The sequence below is a fragment of the Mus musculus genome, chromosome X, assembly GCF_000001635.26.
Source record: "Mus musculus strain C57BL/6J chromosome X, GRCm38.p6 C57BL/6J".
NCBI classification, from domain to species: domain Eukaryota; kingdom Metazoa; phylum Chordata; class Mammalia; order Rodentia; family Muridae; genus Mus; species Mus musculus.
Genome location: NC_000086.7, coordinates 38293002 through 38312862, shown reverse-complemented (window position 1 = coordinate 38312862; position 19861 = coordinate 38293002). Strand labels below are relative to the sequence as shown.

At 44.9% G+C, this 19861-nt stretch overlaps 1 pseudogene; it reads right to left on the bottom strand.

The window, feature by feature from the left end:
* Positions 6835 to 15997, bottom strand: Rhox7-ps1 (reproductive homeobox 7, pseudogene 1; annotated as a pseudogene).

Sequence of the window (19861 nt, the reverse complement as noted above, 5' to 3'; positions counted from 1 at the left end):
CTGTATATTAGTAAGCAGCTTGTCACTGGGTCTGCTAAAACTTTGGTGTCATAGGACAGAGGTGTCCTGGGCATTCACTGTCCCACGGGTAAGAAGGAAGGCTTTGCTGCGTGACCTCTTAGTATTCGCCTAACCTTGAAATGTGCTGTGTCTACATCTGATGCTGGCTGCTTTCTTGGGACACATGCTAAACTTGGACGACACTTTATATGTACATGCATTTTATTCAACAGTACACAGATGCTAAAATTGGGGTGATATTCTATATGTGTGTGTCTGTGTCCAGCTGTAAGTGAGACTTTGCAACAGGTGCAGACATGCTTTCCTGACACCTCTACCACTAAAAAACGAGTGGTCCGGAATTAAATGTTCAATGAAATCCCACATCACAGACGGCCCTTTTGAGCAGAAGAGTCTTTGGATGGTTGGTGTGTTTGTGTGCACGTGTGTGGGTGCTGAGTATAATGTGTGTTGCTGTATATTTGTGTATGCATGTGTGTATTTGTGTGTATGCATGTGTGTTTGTGTTTTCATACATTTGTGCATGTGTGTTGGTGCACATTTGTGTGTATGTGTGTGCGTTGGTATGTATGTGTATCTGTGTGCATTTGTGTGTGTTTGGTGCTTATTTCTGCATATGTGTGTGCGTTTGTATCTGAGTTAATATATATTTGCATTTATGTGTGCGCTAGTGTCTATGTGTGTACATATGTATGCATGTGTGCATGTATGTATATGTCATGTGGGTCCCATTGCTGCATTTTCTGTGCATCCTCAAGCAGGGAGCCAACCATCAGACTGAGCCCAGGGAATCTGGGGGAGGGGGAGCCGGCAGAAGGACTGGAGGAGCGGAGGGGATGGCAGCCCCATTGGAAGAACAACATAAGCTGGCCTGGCTACCCAATTCTCCCAGAGACTAGACCACCAGCCAAGGGATCCATGGCTCCAGATACATATGTAGTTGAGAATGGCCTTGCCTGACAGTAATGGGAGGGGAGGCCCTTGGTCCTGGGGAGGTTTGATGCCCCAATGTAGGGGAATGCTGGAGCAGTGGGGCCAGAGAGGGTGGGTGGGAGCACTCTCATAGAGTCAGGGGAAGGGTGCGGGGTGAATGTTAGATGGGGGGTTGGTGGAGGGGGTAACCAGGAAGTGGGATATCATTTGAGATGTAAATGAATGGAATGATTAATAAAAAAAGAGAGAGAGAAGAGAAAAAAGAAGGAAACTGTGGACGACAATCACCTGGCAGAGGATGGAAGGTGTGGGTGAGTGTGAAAAATCTCCTGGAAACAGTTATATGTTAAGACGAGATTTTTCTATGTAACAGGCAGAAGAGAGAGCTGTAAGCCTTAGGGGAGCCAGAAGGGGCACTTAGGCAACACTGGGATTTCCTATGAAATCCTGTAAACCTGTTTATGACCAAGCACCTGCATTTCAGCAAGCTGAGGGCAGTGACATTCATCCAACATGAGCTCACTCTAGATTCAGCAAAGCACTAGTCAGAAATTGCAGAGGCTCTCAGCTGCCTCATTAATCAAAGCAAACTCATAAGCAAGATCGAAAGGTCTCTCCACCAACAGTCATGGTCGGTTATTCATTTGCTGTAAGACCACAGGCATGCCAGTTGATTTCTCAAAGGCATCACCTGCCAAAGCCCTCCTTGAAAGTCCAGTGGCCCTGCTTCCCCACTCTCAGGAATGTTGTCAACCTGGAACTCTTGAAAAGAAACTGGGAGGAGTTTTCTGAAGTCAGGTGGAATTATTTATTAAGGAGTATACTCTACTGTATAAACATGGATTCTAAAATTAAAACTGATCTTTAGTCTAGTATCCTTACTTATTTATCTATTTATTTATTTGGCAGTGCTGGGCATCAAATCCAGGCCACTGTATATGCTATAAAGTGCTCTACCTCTAAGCTCCATTCCTTTGAAGATGTGCTGGCTATGTAGCTGAGGATAGCCTGCAACTCATGATCTTCCTGTCTCTGTTTCATGAGTTCTAAGATTATTGGCAAGTGCCATTATGCCTGAACAGTTTCCTCTATCTCTCTCTCTCTCTCCATTCCCTCTGTGTTCTCATTCTCTGACTCTCTGTTGAGAGAGAGGTGTTATATTCACACATGAATGTGAGTGTGCATAGCTGTGCACACCTGTGCACAAGCACACGGATGCCTTCTCTATTGATGTCTTGAGGTACAGTTTCTCACTGACTTGGAGGGATCCACCTGCCTTTGCTCCTCAATGATGCGTTTACAGGCATGGACAGCCATGCATTCCTTTTTAAGAGGGCACTGGAGATTTGAATTTACATAGGTCCTATGCTTGCAGAGCAAACACACTTAACCAATGTTCCATTTCCCAAGCCTCATTCCTGCTCTTAATAAGTGAGTGAATATAATACATCTCTGATCCTCCCCGCCCCAGGCATGCAATCTTCAGATTGGTATAAAGATAAATGGTTTACCTACCTGTTTCTACCTTTCAAGTGCAAGAACTAAAAGTCAGTGCCATGGTATCAGTGCATGACTTCTTAGGGCTCTTTCTTGTTTTTATCAATATAGCAATCGAATTCACGGATTCTAAAACTATTGGTGAAAAATTTCAGGGCAAACCTGATTTCAGTTTTCAGGTTTTTTTTTTTTCTTTCAGGGCAAACTTACTCACATTTACTGCCTCTTTTTCTTCAATTATTGTTCTTAGCTGCATATGTAGCAGAGGATGGCCTAGTTGGCCATCATTGGGAAGAGAGGCCCCTTGGTATTGCAAACTTTATATGCCCCAGTACAGGGGAACAGGAGGGCCAAGAAGTGGGAGTGCGTGGGTAGGGTAGCAGGGCAGGGGGAGGGTATAGGGAACTTTCGCATTTGAAATCTAAATAAAGAAAATATCTAATAAAAAAAATCAAACTTAAAAAACAAAAAAAGAAAGTAACCTTGATACATACCAACATACCCTTCATCTGTAAATTATTAACATTTGATATTTGCATACATGTTTGCTTATAAACACATATAGATGATTCATACATACATATATTTGGTTACAGCATTAGAAATAAAATTACTGTCATACCAGTTCACAATTAAATGCTCCTAATATCTCTTAAGAATAAGACAATCAACTATCTCCTCTTGCACAGTCAGATATCATTATCATATCCAAGAAAGTTAACATTTTAATAGATGAAAAGAACAGATTCAATATTCTAAAATTCCCTTCAAATTATCCTCGTTGTTTGTACTGACAGGATTCAACCAAGAACTACGGATTTCATTTCCTTGTCTTCCCTAATCCAGATTCTGAAAAAAGGTTGTTTCCCTCTATTAGTGCTAATATTTTTGGAGAGCCCAGAAAAGTGTCTCATAAACCATCTGGATGGTTCTGATGTTTTCCTTACGATCACATTCAGTTAGGTATTTGGGGCAAGGATCCTAAGGAATTAATGTTATTTGATACCCTGCTTCTGCTGGCTCATTTTATGTCAAGTTGACACGGGCTAAAGTTATCTGAAAGGAGGAAAGCACAAAGGAGAAAATGCCTCCATAAGAGATCACAGTCAGCTATTGAATGGATCACAGGGCTACCATTGGAGGAGCTAGAGAAAGTATCCAAGGAGCTAAAGAGATCTGCAACCCCATAGGAGGAACAACATTATGAACTAACCAGTACCCCGGAGCTCGTGTCTCTAGCTGCACATATATCAGAAGATGGCCTAGTCGGCCATCACTGGAAAGAGAGGCCCATTGGACTTGCAAACTTTATATGCCCCAGTACAGGGGAACGCCAGGGCCAAAAAGGGGGAGTGGGGGGGGTAGGGGATTGGGGGGGTGGGTATGGGGGACCTTTGGGAAAGCATTGAAAATGTAAACGAGGAAAATACCTAATTAAAAAAAAGAAAAGAAAAGAAAACAAACAAACAAAAAAAGATCCAGCTCTAGGGCATTTTTTTCATTAGTGATTCATGGGGAACGGCCAACCCATTGTGGGCGGGGCCACCCCTGACCTAGTGGTCCTGGAAGTAAGCCATGGGGAATAAGCCAGTAAGTAGCATACCTCAGTAGTCTCTGTATCAGCTTGTACCTCCAGGTTCCTGGCCTGATTGAGCTCCTGTTCTGACTACAGATGTGGAAATGTAAGCCAAATAAACACTTTCCTCGCCAGCTTGCTTTTGGCCATGTGGTTTCTTCATAGCAATAGTAACCCTCACTAAGACACTACTACATCAGTTGAGTGTTCATTGTTATTAACAATGACCCTGTTTTTAATTGTGGTAAATTTGATGGCTTAGCTAAGATGTATGTTTTCTGAAATTCTTCATTAGAAAGGTACATTTTTCTTTGAAAATGAGAAGTGATCTTTGGAGTAATACTTAGTGAATATATATAATATTTATAAGCGCAGTGCTTGGAAGGTAGAGGCAGGCAGACCAGAAACCCAAGGCCATACTCAGCCTGTCTCCAAGAGACTCTATGTGCTAGGAATTTAGGCCTAGGTTATATTTTATTTCCAGTAGTTGATGCAGGATCTGACTCTTTAGCTGAGGCTCATGGAGCTGGCAGTGAGCTGCATGCCTCAGCCTATGTTCTCAGGCTAGGAATTCAGGACTCTGCAGCCAGCATTATGAGTTGAGATGTGTGTGTGTGTGTGTGTCCCTGTATTCTGTGCCCCAATTCGTTTTAGTATTTTATTTTCTGGTGTGGAGAGATGTTCTGTGGACAATGGCACTTGCCTGCAAGACAGATGACCCATATTCGAATCACAGGATTCATACAGGAAGGACAGAACCAAGTAACTATACAAGTTATCCCCTGACCTGCCCATGTGTGCACTCTAAAATGATTCACACAAAGAGAAAATAAATAAATACATAAATACACAAATACAAAATGAATAAATTTGTATTTGACCTCATAATGAAGAGTTTGGATGGCCTCACAGCGAACTGAATATTAGAAATATTTGGAGGGTTCTATCAGCCCATCTTCCATTGTGTGCATTAGTTATACCTTGCTTTCTGGTCTTGTGACAAAACATAATGATCAGAAGCAATCTGGGGATGAAAGGGTCTCTTCCCTTTTGGAGTTCACAGTCTATCACTTAGCAAGGGGAGGCAGGAACAGGAGGCAGGAGCCAAGGCAGAGGCCATGAATAGATGCTGCTCACCAGCTTGCCCCTCGTGGCTTATTCAGCCTGCATTTTTCATGCTCCGGAATGTCCTGCACATGGTTGGTCCTTCCCACAGTCGGAGAGACTTTCCCATATCAATCAGTAATCAAGAAAATGCCCACAGGATTGCTTACACAATTACACGGACATTGTTCAATGGAGAGTCCCTCTTTCCAGATGTCTCTAGCTTCTATGTAGTTAACAACAAAAGTCCTCATCAGCAACACTGACAGTTTGTCCAGTTCTAACATGCTAGGAAAACAAAACGCGCACACGAGCACACACACACAAAACAAGCAAACATACAAACATTCAAACAAACACCTCCCAAAAAGTTTCTCTCAGAGTCAGTGGTGGGCATGGAATCCTACCAGTGGCTGGAACCGACTCTGTCTGGATGGAGGCTGTCTTTGCTTGGGGATTTTCCATGTCACTTTTGCACATCTGGGGTACAATCTGACCAGGATGAGGAGGGAGAGGTCACAATAGAGGACAGAACAATGTATGGGGAATTGCAAGCTCACTGTGACATCTGACAACCTTCTGTGATATTAAATGGCTACTGACTGTCACTCAGTAACATCACCCCACAGAAGGAGACCTTGTTGTGAGGGATAGCCTCTGAGGGCCCCAAACACCAGAGAAACTTGAGGCTCCTGGGACCAATGGGACTGATTTTAGCCATAATGCACAGAGAAGGGGGGGTAGAACCTGTCTAGACCACTTCCAGTAGATAGGAACTGCCCCTGGTCGAGGGATGGGGCCACCCACACATCTCAAAGTTTTTAACCCAGAAATGTTCCTGTCCAAAGGAAGTGCAGGGACAAAAATGAAACAGAGACTGAAGGAAGGGCCAACAGGGAACGCACCACCTGGCGATACATCCATCATGTCTGCAGACACCAAACCCAACTCTGTTGCTGTGGTCAAGAGACACTTACTGACAGGAACCGGATATGACAGTTCCTGGGGATGTCCAGCCAGCAACTGACCAATGCAAATGAGGATGCATGGAGCCAAACATCAGGCTGAACTCAGGAAACCTGGTGAGGGAACTGGCAGAAAGAATGGAGGAACTGAAGGGAATTGCAACCCCATTGGAAGAACAACATAGGCTTGCCTGACTATCCCAGAAACTAGACCACCAACCAAGGACTGGACTGGGAGGGATCCACGGCTACAGATACATATGTGTCAGAGGATAGCCTTGCCTGGCAGCAATGGGAGGGTCCTGGGGAGGTTTAATGCTACAGAGTAAGGGGATGCTGGAGTGGTAGGGCAGGAGACTTGGGAGGGTGGGGGTGCACTCTCATACAGGCAAAGAGGGGGGGTTGGCAGATGTGAGATGGGGGATTGGTGGAGGGGTAAGTGGGAAGTGGGATATCCTGGTATGGGGGGAAAGGTTGGTGGAGGGGGTAACCGGGAATTAGGATAGCATCTGAGATGTAAACGAATGGAACAATTAATAAAAACAAATTAATTAGTTAATTATTAAATACACAAATACAGCTCCTTGACCAGGGCCACCCCTACCATACCAATCCAGAAGACACATGGGGCAAATAAACCTGAGAATCTATTTATTTCACATTCAAGTGCTTAGGGAATAAAGATGCAATAACACTTTGGTGGAAGAAAGCAAGTGGCTCCTGGTCAAGGGTGGTACACTAGGGCTCCTGCGCCATCTTCAGAGAGGTGGAGTGGGTCCTGGGTGGGGCATCATCATTCATCCTTGACTGACTGTGTTCTCTCCTGAACTGCACTCTCCTCTTCTTAAACCATCTCTACAATGAGAGGGAACAGGGATTAGTTCTGTATCATAATCAGGATTATACATCAGAAACCACATCATGTAATATTAGTTGCCCTCTATACTTTACATCAATAGAATTTATATTATTAATATTATCTTGCTCAGAAGACCCTGGTGTCACACTGCTGTAATTCTGTGAGGGGCTGAAGGCCTGGTACTGAGTGCAGGGCTTGCCTAGAATGTGGGAGCCCCAGGCTTCTTGCCCCAGCATTGCAAAATAGTTCCGGAACAATCAGCCAAGCACTGCACACCTGGTTTCTATCTCTACTCTGGAGCCCTCTGAAGTTTCTTATCAGCACTTTCGGGCAGATGCACCTGTGTGGTCACGAGAGTTATCTTGATGGGTGTCCTTATCTGCATGGTTTCAGTAGGCACTAGCCTGAGGACTAGCCTTTTAGAATGTGTCCTTCCTACATTCCCACACCCCAGGTCCCTGTTCAACTTCAGTTTTCTGGGTGCTGAGCTCTGCCTGGGAACTTCCATACATTAAAATTGTCCCTGCAAGGTACATTCCATGTGAATTGTGCCCAGTCTGCATAGTGAGCCTTCTGAACTTATTTTCTACCCACAAAGACCACAGGTCTGAAAAATTATTTTGAGGAACCTGCTGAAATGGCCCAAAATTTAAGAGCACTCATAGATTGGCAGGATTAATATAGTAAAAATGGCTATCCTGCCAAAAGCAATCTACACATTCAATGCAATCCCCATCAAAATCCCAACTCAATTCTTCACTGAGATAGAAAGGGCAATTTGCAAATTCATCTGGAAAAATAAAAAACCTAGGATAGCAAAAACTATTCTCAACAATAAAAGAACCTCTGGTGGAATCACCATGCCTGACATTAAGCTGTACTACAGAGCAATTGTGATAAAAACTGCGTGGTAGTGGTACAGTGACAGACAGGTAGATCAATGGAATAGAATTGAAGACCCAGAAATGAATCCACACACCTATGGTCACTTGATCTTTGACAAGGGAGCTAAAACCATCCAGTGGAAAAAAGACAGCATTTTCAACAAATGGTGCTGGCACAACTGGCGGTTATCATGTAGAAGAATGCGAATTGATCCATTCTTATCTCCTTGTACTAAGGTCAAATCTAAGTGGATTAAGGAACTCCACATAAAACCAGAGTCACTGAAACGTATAGAGGAGAAAGTGGGGGGAAGCCTCGAAGATATGGGTACAGGGGAAAAATTCCTGAACAGAACAGCAATGGCTTGTGCTGTAGGATCAAGAATCGACAAATGGGACCTCATAAAATTGCAAAGCTTCTGTAAGGCGAAAGGCACTGTCAACAAGACAAAAAGGCTACCAACAGATTGGGAAAGGATTTTTACCATTGCTAAATATGATAAGGGACTAATATCCAATATATACAAAGAACTCAAGAAGCTGGACTCCAGAAATTCAAATAACCCCATTAAAAATGGGGTTCAGAGCTAAACAAAGAGTTCTCAACTGAGGAATACTGAATGGCTGAGAAGCACCTGAAAAAATGTTCAACATCCTTAATCATCAGGGAAATGCAAATCAAAACAACCTTGAGATTCCACTTCACTCCAGTCAGAATGGCTAAGATCAAAAACTCAGGTGACAGCAGATGCTGGCGAGGATGTGGAGAAAGAGGAACACTCCTCCACTGCTGGTAGGATTGCAAGCTCGTACAACCACTCTGGAAGTCAGTCTGAAGGTTCCTCAGAAAATTGGACATAATACTCCTGGAAGATCCAGCAATACTTCTCCTGGGCATATACCCAGAAGCAGTTCTAACTGGTAATAAGGACACATGGTCCACTATGTTCATAGCAGCCTTATTTTTAATAGCCAGAAACTGGAAAGAACCCAGATGTCCCTCAACAGAGGAATGGATACAGAAAATGTGGTAATTTACACAATTTAGTACTACTCAGCTATTAAAAACAATGGATTTATGAAATTCTTGGACAAATGGATGTATCTGGAGGATATCATCCTTAGTGAGGTAACCCAATCACAAAGGAAGTCATTAAATATTTACTCACTGATAAGGGGATATTAGCCCAGAAACATAGAACACTCAAGATACAATTTGCAAAACACAAGAAAAGGGAAGACCAATGGGTGGATACTTCATTCCTCCTTAGAATAGGGAACAAAACACCCATGAAAGGAGTTAGAGAGACAAAGTTTGGAGCTAAGATGAAAGGATGAACTATCCAGAGAATACTCCACCTGGGGATCCATCCCATAATCAGTCACCAAACCCAGACACTATTGCATATGCCAGAAAGATTTTGCTGAAGGGACCCTGTTACAGCTGTCTCGTATGAGGCTATGCCAGTGCTTGGCAAATACAGAAGTGGATGCTCACAGTTATCTATAAGATGGAACACAGGGCCCCCAATGGAGAAGCTAGAGAAAGCACCCAAGGAGCTGAAGGGGTCTGCAACTCTGTAGGTGGAACAATATGAACTAACCAGTACCCCCAGAGCTCATATCTCTAGCTGCATATGTAACAGAAGATGGCCTAGTTGGCCATCACTGGGAAGAGAGGCCCCTTGGTATTGCAAACTTTATATGTCCCAGTACAGGGGAAAGCCAGGGCCAAGAAGTGCGAGTGGGTGGGTAGGGGAGCAGGGCGGAGAGAGGGTATAGGGAACTTTCGGGATAGCATTTGAAATGTATATAAAGAAAATGTCTATTAATAATAAAAAGGAAAAGAAAAAAATTTAAGAGCAGCCGGGGCTCCACAGAACCTGAATTCCATTCCCAGAAAGCATGGCTCCAGGCTCACAATGACTTGCAACTCCAATTATGGGCATCCAGAATCTTCTCATGACATCCATAGCTACACAAACATATGGCTGGCAAACACACACTCACACACACACACACACACACACACAGAGAGAGAGAGAGAGAGAGAGAGAGAGAGAGAGAAACAGAGACAGAGACAGTGAGAGAGACAGAAACAGAGACAGAGAGAGAGAGAGACTTTAAAAGAACTGTTTAAAACTAGTCATTGTGACATACAGTGACACAAAATGAACAGTGTAACTTCAGGAACAGAACAACCATATCTGAGCTCTGAAGGAAGTTCTCCAATGGCTGGGATGTCAAATGGCTTTTTGTTTCTTACTCACCTGCAACTTGGCCTCAGTCACACCCATTCCCCTTGCCAGCTGTTTTCTGAGACAAAAAATGACAGATATTCAATATTTGGCACCACAGATGAAGTGAAGCATAAAGGACAGTTTATATTTAAGAAAATATTTGTCTCAATCTCCTACCCTCTAGGACACTCAATTTGTACAAGTGAGTGTGATTCATTAGCAAGGTACTATCAAGAGACATAAAAACCTAAGTCCATATCTAATAACACACTTGAAAACCACTAATGTAGACAGAGAAAATGCTCTTAATACTGGCTGTGTTGGAGCTTAAAGCTGTCTCAAATTAACACAATACAAAGAAGGTCTACAGAAACAGGTACACCTGAGAAAAGCCTGTGTGAAGACCTCTGCAATGGTGAAAGGAGAATTGCAAAGAAAAGAGGATTATTTCATGGAGATCATATGAGGATTCCTAACATCCACTGAGCACATGATGATGTCCAGCATGCTGCTCATCAGGAAAACTACATGCTACATTGCTTCATTTACTGTGTGAGTGCATGAGTGCCTGTGCATTTGTGCAGCTTTGTGTGTGTGTGTGTTATAGAAGGCAATGTGGAGACAGGCAAGATTACTCAGCTGATAATCCTGCTTGCAGCAGAGCCTGATTTTGAGCCCAGGGCCCACACAGTGGAAGAAGAGGAGCAAGTCAGTTAACGCTGGCCCCTGACATCCAAACATGGGGCACATATCTTGCCTCCACCCCGGATTGAAAAAAAAAATAAACCTAGGCAATAAAAAACACTTAAAATGTAATTTAAAGTTTCTAATAAATGAAGACAAGAAGGACAGCTGCCAGAGGGTCAGAGGCCTCTGTACCAGCTTGCTCCCTCCTTAAAGCACTGACGTCTCACTATGCTTACCCTTCTTCAGCACGGAGACAGTGGTTTCTCTGGAAAACCTGTTCCAGCTCCTGCAGCTGTGGCTCTGTAAATCTGTCCCGGAGGGGGCGGTGGGGCACCAGCACTGGCACAGGCTGTACAGTGGACACCAAAACCGGCCGTATGCGGGGTACTGCAATTGGTATGGGCGGGACACAGGCCATCGGGACTGATGTAGGTAGTTCACCAGGCACTGGCATACGTGGTATGCTAGGCTCGTTAACTGCTCTATGTTGTGCACTGGACACAGGAGCTGGCATAGGCTGTGTTTGAGGTACGTCGATTTGCATAGGCTGCATGTGGGGCACAGTAACAGGCATAGACTGTGCCTGTGGCACAGTAACAGGCATAGACTGAGCCTGTGGCACAGGAACAGGCATAGGCTGTGTGAGAGGCACAGTGACTGGCACAGTTTGTATGTAGGGCACCCTAACTGGCACAGACTGGACCTGTGGCACAGGAAAAGGCAAAGGTTGTACATGGGGCACAGGAAGAGGTATAGGATGTGCGTGAGGCACAGTGATTGGCCCAGGCTGTACGTGGGGCACAGGAACAGGCATAGGAAGTGCCTGGGACACATGAGTTGGCAAAGACTGTACATGGTGCAAAGGAATGTGCACAGGTTGTACATGGGAAAGAGAATAGGCCACAGGCTGGACATGGGGCATCGAGATTGGCATAGGCTGTGATGGGGGCACAGTAACTGGCACACTCTGCACACGAGGCACAGGAATGGGCATGGGCTGCGCCCGGGGCACACTGATTGGTATAGGTTGCACATGGGGCCCAGGAATAGACTGGGGCTGCGGAACACTGATTGGCATACGCCGCTTATGGGACACAGTAATGGGCACAGGCTGTACACTGGGCACCTTTAGAGACACAGACTGTCCCCGGGATCGGGATACCACACGCTGCCTCCGCTGGGCACGAGGCACCAGCACTGGCACAGGGTGCACGTCCTCGGTGCCCCACCTACACAAAGGGACCCGCTTCTGAGGCCGACGCTCATTTTTCTGGCTACTGCTGCTGGCACCCTTTTGGGTCCAGTCACCCCTGACGCCAGAGGTGTCTACAGCAGAAGGACTGGCTCCATTCTTCTCCTTTCTCCCCAGTTCCCCTGGTCCTTCTACTCCGCCCCATTCTGCTGCCCAGGCTCCCAGCCCAGGGGACCACCAGTCATGCGAATCTTCCCCATTTCTTTCCTCACCAGCAGGGAAGACCAGGGGGGCTTTTGCACCTGAAAGTGAGGACACAGAAAGATCAGGTGACAGGAACTAGGGTGGGGCAAAGTCGCCATGAGGTCAAGTCAGGTGTACAGAGCCTCTCGAGGCAGCCCCGAGGGACACTCCTTCCCTCGGGGATGTGGCCAACCCACCACCCCTAACCTGCACTGACCCTTCTGCTTCTCCTCCTTAGGCGCCACATGGGGTGGGTAGGTGGGGTTTCCACGCTCCATGACGTGGAGTCTATCAAAGTCGCTGGACGTCCGCGGCCCCTCGAGCTTCCTCAGTCTCTGAGCTGGAGCCCCCTAGAGTTCCGGGAGGAGGGAGCTCCCATCTAGCCCAGGGGAAAGGACCCCGCTTGTCTCAGCCAATCAGGGCGCCCCTTGCTGACTTCCGGAACAGTTGCTATGGGTTGAGCCTCTGAAGAGGAAAACTGAGAGCTCTTTGGAGCTGCACTGAATATGATGTGATTGTAGGCCGGGGCGAGTGAGGTGTTGATGGAGCCTTCCAGGTTGCAACTTGGTGGGGTCTTTTGCCCTGCTGAGGTAACTTCCTCAGGAAGTGGACCGTTTAACCGGAAGTAATCATCGATCCCTCGGTTGCTTTTGAAGCCTGTGCAGAAAATATCTCTTGGTCTGGGAAGAGTGATTGAGTCCCTGGGACATGGCCCAGACCTGCTTTTCTGGGAGGTTCTTCCTTAGGGCTTTCACAGAAAGTGAAGCGCACATAGTGTATCGTGCTTCCATGTTGGCCTTTATGGGTGGCTTGGTAGAATTGCAGGCCCTGCTGGCTCAGCAGACAGAGCAGAGGACTCACCTTTGGAAGGGCTACTGGGCGCGGGATGGAGATGGGGTGTAGCAGAGAGGGGACTCCGGGATTTGAGTAATACTGTCAGGCTTTGATAAGTTCTGGTAAAAACTGTGAGAATTTTCATATGTGCGCTGAACTTCCTCACGGTTGTTTTGAGCACACACACACACACACACCACGCACACGCACACACACACAAGCATGCACATGCACACATACACACTGAAAGGTCAAAGTGTCAAGAGCTGGCTTTTGTGCCTTGGTCTCCATCCCAGAACTGTCAGTCATGTAGCCCCTTCACTGACCTGTGGCTAGTCTGATCCCGTGGCAGCCACCTTTTCCCAACATGCTCTGGTCACTATAAGACTAGAAAGGCATAAATATGTAGCATATGCACATCCAGTTCATTATTTGGTTTGGGAATATTTGGTAGCCCTAGTGCCGGAATAAGAGTTTGTCTCTCATCCATAGGCTAACCTCAGAGTTTTGGTAAACTCACTCAGGGGCAAATCTGCACACGTATGTTTCCTGTCCTTTCCTGTCTTTCTGTGGATAACGTGCAACTAATCTCGATAAGGTGTTCAAGAGCTGAAGATGTTTGTCTTTCTCATTGTGCCCAAGTTTGGGAAGACCCCCCATTTAGGGCTCAAGACTGTACCGCATAGGCAGCATGCTTGTCTAGCATGCATAAAGCCCTGCCTTAGATTCTTCTGACTGCGGAAAGACATTGGCTTTCCGTCTCAGTGATGCTGGTTACATGATGACCCAAGAATCAGAAGCAACTGTCGAGAGATGGGCTTAAGTTCCATGTCACTCACAACACACTTTCTCAAAGCAACTATAGCAACACCACATTCGTTTCTATCAATTGGCCCTGATGTCTCCATTTTTTTCTGTAACACAGTAAGTTACAGAGTTTATTCAATTCCTAAATTTCAGAGATAACTGATGAAAAATATATACAAATATATTGTGTCTGTTCAGGGTTAAGAGAATAGGAAAGGAAGCCTGCTCCCCTTTAGCCAACACAGGATAGAGTCTCCTGTTACTTTTGAGTTGACCATTTACCTGCCCGCTCTCCTGAATCCTGAGACTGGCCTTGAGGAAGTTGAGACCAACAGTCTTACTGAACGCATGAGCTAGGGAAGGGGCCGTACTGAATGGAAACTCACCATCAGCCTATGGGGACAACTGGGACTCCCATGAACTTGTATCTGCTCCCACATGGTCAGAACAGAACAGGGGTGTGGTCTGCAGTAGTGAGAGGTGCAACGATCCTTCCCTGCTAATAATGTGAGCCACAGAAACAGCTGTGATGTGCAGTGGCCACTGAAGGTGACACAGGCATGCTGCCTCCAGCAGGAAGACCTCTTTGTCAATCTGTTTGCATCGCATTTATGGATTGGTTTGCATCTACATGCCACAGTCAGAAGGAAATATACAGAAATTTTCCTCTTTATTGTTGCTGTGGTGGGAATGGAGACAGAGAAAGGTGGCTTTCCCTCATGAGTGGTTAAACTGTGACTGCACACAGCCCATCTCCTTGTGGCTCCTGGAGGTTTGGTCCCCTAGGGCTCCTCTGGGTCCATCATGCAAATGTGGTCCTGATTCCCACCTGCTGTGCTCCTGAGCATTGCTTTCTTCTCCCTGGCCCTCTGTTTGGCTCTCCTGTTGTTAAACCACATCTGAAAGCAGAGGAGAACAGGGAATGTCTCAGCATGCTGAGAGCTTTGCTGACAAGGACACATGCTACATCAGTCAGTGGCATTCAAACCTATGTAGCAGAAGCTATGTGGAGAAGCACAGACTCCTTGGACTGCCACAGGCAGGGTGGGTTCAGTGTTGGAGACCATGGCTTCAATCTATGTAACCCAGCCTTCTACACACAAACCTGAAAAACCTACAGCACCTATCACTAGTTTACACAGAGTCACAGCAAGCCTGCTCCTGCAGAACACACATGGACAGCAGCCGTTATGGGCTCAGTTCTGGAACAGACTGAGCAAGACATTAAATGGATTTCCAAGGTGTCCTTTTGCTGGTACCATATTCACCCATGTTGTTTGGCCTCTCATAAATTCAATATTGCTGGTTCTGTTTGTTTGGTTCATTAGACAATTTTTCCAGGGCATTTATTCTTGCCCTCTCCCCATGCCGTTGGGACAGACAACATCTGAACTTAAGTTGGTCCTCTAAGTTACACTGGAGTGCTGCCCTATGCAAACTCACAACGGAGGAGGAGCCACCACCACAAGAGCTGCTAAGCTCTATTCCAGGTCAGTCTGGCCTTACCAAACATCAGTCGCTCTTGGCCAGGGCTCTATGGCAGATTATTCACTTGCCCCAATAGTTAGCAATTATTCTTTATTTAGTTACGTGTGTGGGATGGATTGATTCTTAGGAACTTAATGCGGCTGAAGGCTTTCATGGCCCTGTTCCATCCTCCATCAACTTGATAATCTGCAAGAGCATCCTTGGTTTCAGCATGACTCTACTGAAGTTCACTGTAAAGGACCATGGTGCAGAAGCAATTTAACAGGAAGTACTGGGTAAACATACAGGCATGCACAGGCATGGATTCTGCATGTGCACAATTACAGAGTCTATGCTGTGTAAATACCTTGGTTCACAGAAAGAATGTAAGCAGCATATGATGGCTTTGCCTTTCTGTTTCCTCCAGGAAATCAGGTACCCTCGAGAACTGGTGAAGAGCACTAGCTGGGGAGGAGTAAGTCTGCCTTCTGATCATGAAGCCAGTGACTTCCATCAAAGGAAGAGAGAAAGCACACACCTACTGGAGAACACCCAAGACAACTCAGCCTAATACCCCAAGCAAGATCTAGATGGCCTGACTGTCCCCACCATGCTTTCTCAGATCTACTGACCTGCACCTTGGCTTCAGACCCATCCATGCTTCTGGCAAGCACCCCTCGGTGTAGAGAAAGCCACAAATCTTCTGCTATCAAGGTTACTTTCAATTGTAACATACTTTTCAAGTAAGAATTTGGGACTAAGTATTAATACCTCCCATACTTCATCTAATCCTTCCCATATCCCAAGAGATACCTATATCCCACTTTATATACCCATCGTATTGTTCACTTCTCTCATTTGAAGAGTATTGGAGTTAAGGAAACAGGAAATCAAGAAAAGCTTTATGAAGGCAGGTGTATCGGAGTTTAGCCTCTAAGGATGAAGTAAGCTTTTAACTCCTGAGCAGAAAATTGGGGAAAATTTTTCTAGAGATGGGCAATAACTCAGAGGAAGAATATAGCTGAGTCTCCACTTGAGCGAGCACAGAAATAAGTGGAGAGCATACTAACAAGGTTGTTTTCCCAACCCCAGTCCCCAAATTCTGATTCTGTAGCTCGGAAGTATAGGTACAAAAATCTGAAGGGTTAATGCACCCTAGGATGAAAGTGATTCAGGGGTCACGTGTCATGCTTTGGGAAACACTGGTATGCAGAGCTACTTATTCCACATGAAGAACTTGTTTTGTTTTTCTCCTGTTCAGTCGACTTTCTACCTGGTCAGTTTTCCCTAATGCTGGACTTCCAGAGGGGAGTGTTCGACTGTGCTGGGCCTGTCAGCTATGATGTCTAACATGTCCAGTACTTTACTCATTCTCACCTGGTCAGGAAGGCAGACTCAGCCAGTTATGGACATTAGTCCCAATTTTTTTTTTTTTGGAAAAATGCTACACATTGAAAGCAAATGGTGATAAACACCAGCATGCCCTTTATCTATAAATTGTTAACATTTGACATTTACTTATATGCTTTCTGTTATAGATATATACAGGTAACATACACACATATGTATTTAGCTGTAGAATTTGATTATGTCAGAAATGAGCCACACAATTTGATAATGGGCAAAGATACATGGAGGACCCCACCCAAATAGACAGATAGCAAGCTAAGAGAATCAGAGTAACACCCTGTGGAACTATTTCTATCTATTATGAATTTTTCCAGTCAATAGCGAGAAAAATATAAGAGGGGGTTAGCAGGCCAGAAATAAACTATTTTCTTTTCTCTTGCATCTTCAGGCAGACACACAAGTCAAGAAAAGGAACCTGGAGTCAACTTGCTCAGGACCCTCCTTACCATGTAGATCAGTAGTTCTTAAATTGTGGGTTGTGATCTTTTTAGGGTTGAATGACCCTTTCACAGGCCTAAGATCATTGGAAAACACAGATATTATGATTCATAGAGTAGCAAAATTATAGTTATGAAGTATCAATAAAAATAATTTTATGGTTGGAGGTCACCACAATATGGGGCACTGTATTAAAGCGTCACAGCATTAAAGAAGGCTGAGAGCCACTGGTTATAGATGCTTGTGACCCCCCAGAGCCCACCTTTTCTATCTCTAGTCCTCCTTGACTAGTTTGGTGTGGAGGAAACCCTATTCCCTTTCTGAACTTATTTTTTTCCCACCATCTCTGGCTTCAACTGAAGTAGACCCCAGCCTAGAGAATCTATTCTCCAATGACCCAAGTATCCTCTTTGCATGCAGTGTCAATAGCTGCTGAAGGAGCTCAAGGAGAAGATAGCAAAGGCTAGGGGAACTTCCGTAATCCCCACAATTTTGCAATACACCAGTCCTTAAACATCCCAAATGTTTCCTTGAGCCCCACCTTTCTGGATGGAAACATTACACAGAAGAGGACTGATTTATCTTGCTGTTTGCCCTTGACTTTCTGACTTCTTGGATATCCTGGGCAGACTCTGCCATAATCAAAGAGTCTTTGTGCTAAGGCTCTTATCAGCCACCTCCTTGGAACTCCCCTCCGAATTTGCCAGCATCCAGGGTATGGAAAGGAATTCTAGCACAGGACTGCTATAACTACAGTGTAATGTTGGCCCCGTCACTTAATCTCCTCAGGCCTCAGTGTCCTCAGAGGGCTATTTCGAGGGTGGCATGCAATCATTTTGATGAAAATCCTAAACAAATCATCAGGCCTTCTGGTGGAACAGTCCTTTGGGAACATGATAAATGAAAATGGCCTCATTTCTCCACGGTCTCCTGTTTCCTCTCTCTCCAGCCCCAGGATGGCAGCTGTTTCTCTAGCTCTAGTGAACAAAGAGATAAAAAGGATGTGTAAACAATGAGAGGAAGAGACCTAAATAAACAATGGGGAGGCTTGGAACACCTGAGATTAGAAATAGCAACTGAAACGTCTTACACAGCTAATTGAAGGATTAGAAATCGGTGGAAAATGTCATCTTGAGATCCTAACACTCAAGTGGCCCAGAACAGATGAATAAAGGCAAGTGTTTTTAATGTAGGATTTGGTCAGCATTCCTCAAATTGCTAAAAACTAGCTCTTTATTTATGAAGAAGTGTCTAAGGTGTTCCAGTCGTACCATCATATAACTCTACCTGGCACAATCCTGACTCTCACGAGAAACAGAGTTACAGAAAAGAGCATGATTAAACAGGAAAAGTGTTCCTGCTAACCTAGAATAAATAAAGTTGTTCTGTTTGTTCCGAATAGGTCACCCATTCCCCAAACTTGAAAACTGAGGTCAGGTCTAGTGGCCCATAGGTATGAAGGAAAGCCCAGGGTAGAATGTCATCAAATGTTAACCCCAGCAACTCCTGAAACAACACCACCCTGGGTAAAGGATGTGCATACCAGAGCTAAAGAGCTCTGGGTACGATTCTTAAACATTTCACCTTGTGACAGAGGGGAGGTGTGAAGATGTTGAGATTTAATATGACCTGCATGCTAACAAGGTAGTTTGTTACATCTTCCCAGATGCTAGCAGAAGACATGAAACTCCCGACTTAATATCCTGAGAGATAAGCAACTGTCTCATAGCAATAGTACTGGCCAGAATATAGATTAATATCTCTTGCCCTCAAGTCCTACCAAAGTTACTGAAAAAGGAAATATCTGAACACACTGATTTTTCACATCTCTCTCTCTCCCTCCCTCCTTCCCTCTCTCTTTTCTTTTCTCTTCTTTTTTCTCTTCTCTTCTTTTCTTTTCTCTTCTCTTCTCTTCTCTTCTCTTCTTTTCTTATCATTTCTTTGCTTTTTGACACTTTTTTTTTTCTGTGTAACAGCCCTGGCTGTCCTGGAGCTCAAGCTATAGACCAGGCTGGCCTCAAACTCACAGAGATCCATCTACCTCTGTCTCCTGAGTGCCAGGATTAAAGAAGTGTGGCCACCACTGCCCTGCCAGACAGAACATATTGGATGTTGTGTTACAGGATAGCAACACTGACCTTTAATAAATCTGAGTCTTTCACGAGGGACAGGAAGAATGTCTGACTTTTACTTGCTCCAGAGGGAAGGTATCTTCTAAAGCTATCCACATAGACCTGACAAGGTGGGCAGGAACAGTGTCAACTACTATGAGTTTTCCTAAGATGTCCAGAAACACAGGAAACCAGTAGAAGATGGACACAGGAGAATCATTGTGAGCTAACGCTCATCTATTGGCTCTCAGTTCTTCCTCATCTCTATAGCATGTATCATAATAGTACTTATCCATGGAATAATGAAGATGAAATGAATTTCTACATGTTAAAGGAAGTACTAGGCACTAAGAAGATGGTTGTTATAATTGTTTCATATTCCCATCCTCACACACTCTCTCTCCATAATTAGTAAAAGGTTGCACTTTTCCCTTTCTGGTCTTGCAGTCATGCCGACAGCCTTTCTTGGCTCCCAACAAAGACTTCAGCTTATTTTTCACCACCCTTTCTCATTTATTTGCTGCTTTTCATCTACACCCTGTCAGGACCAAAGTCTGGTTTAATTGGTTTCTTAAGTAACGAAGCTGTCCATT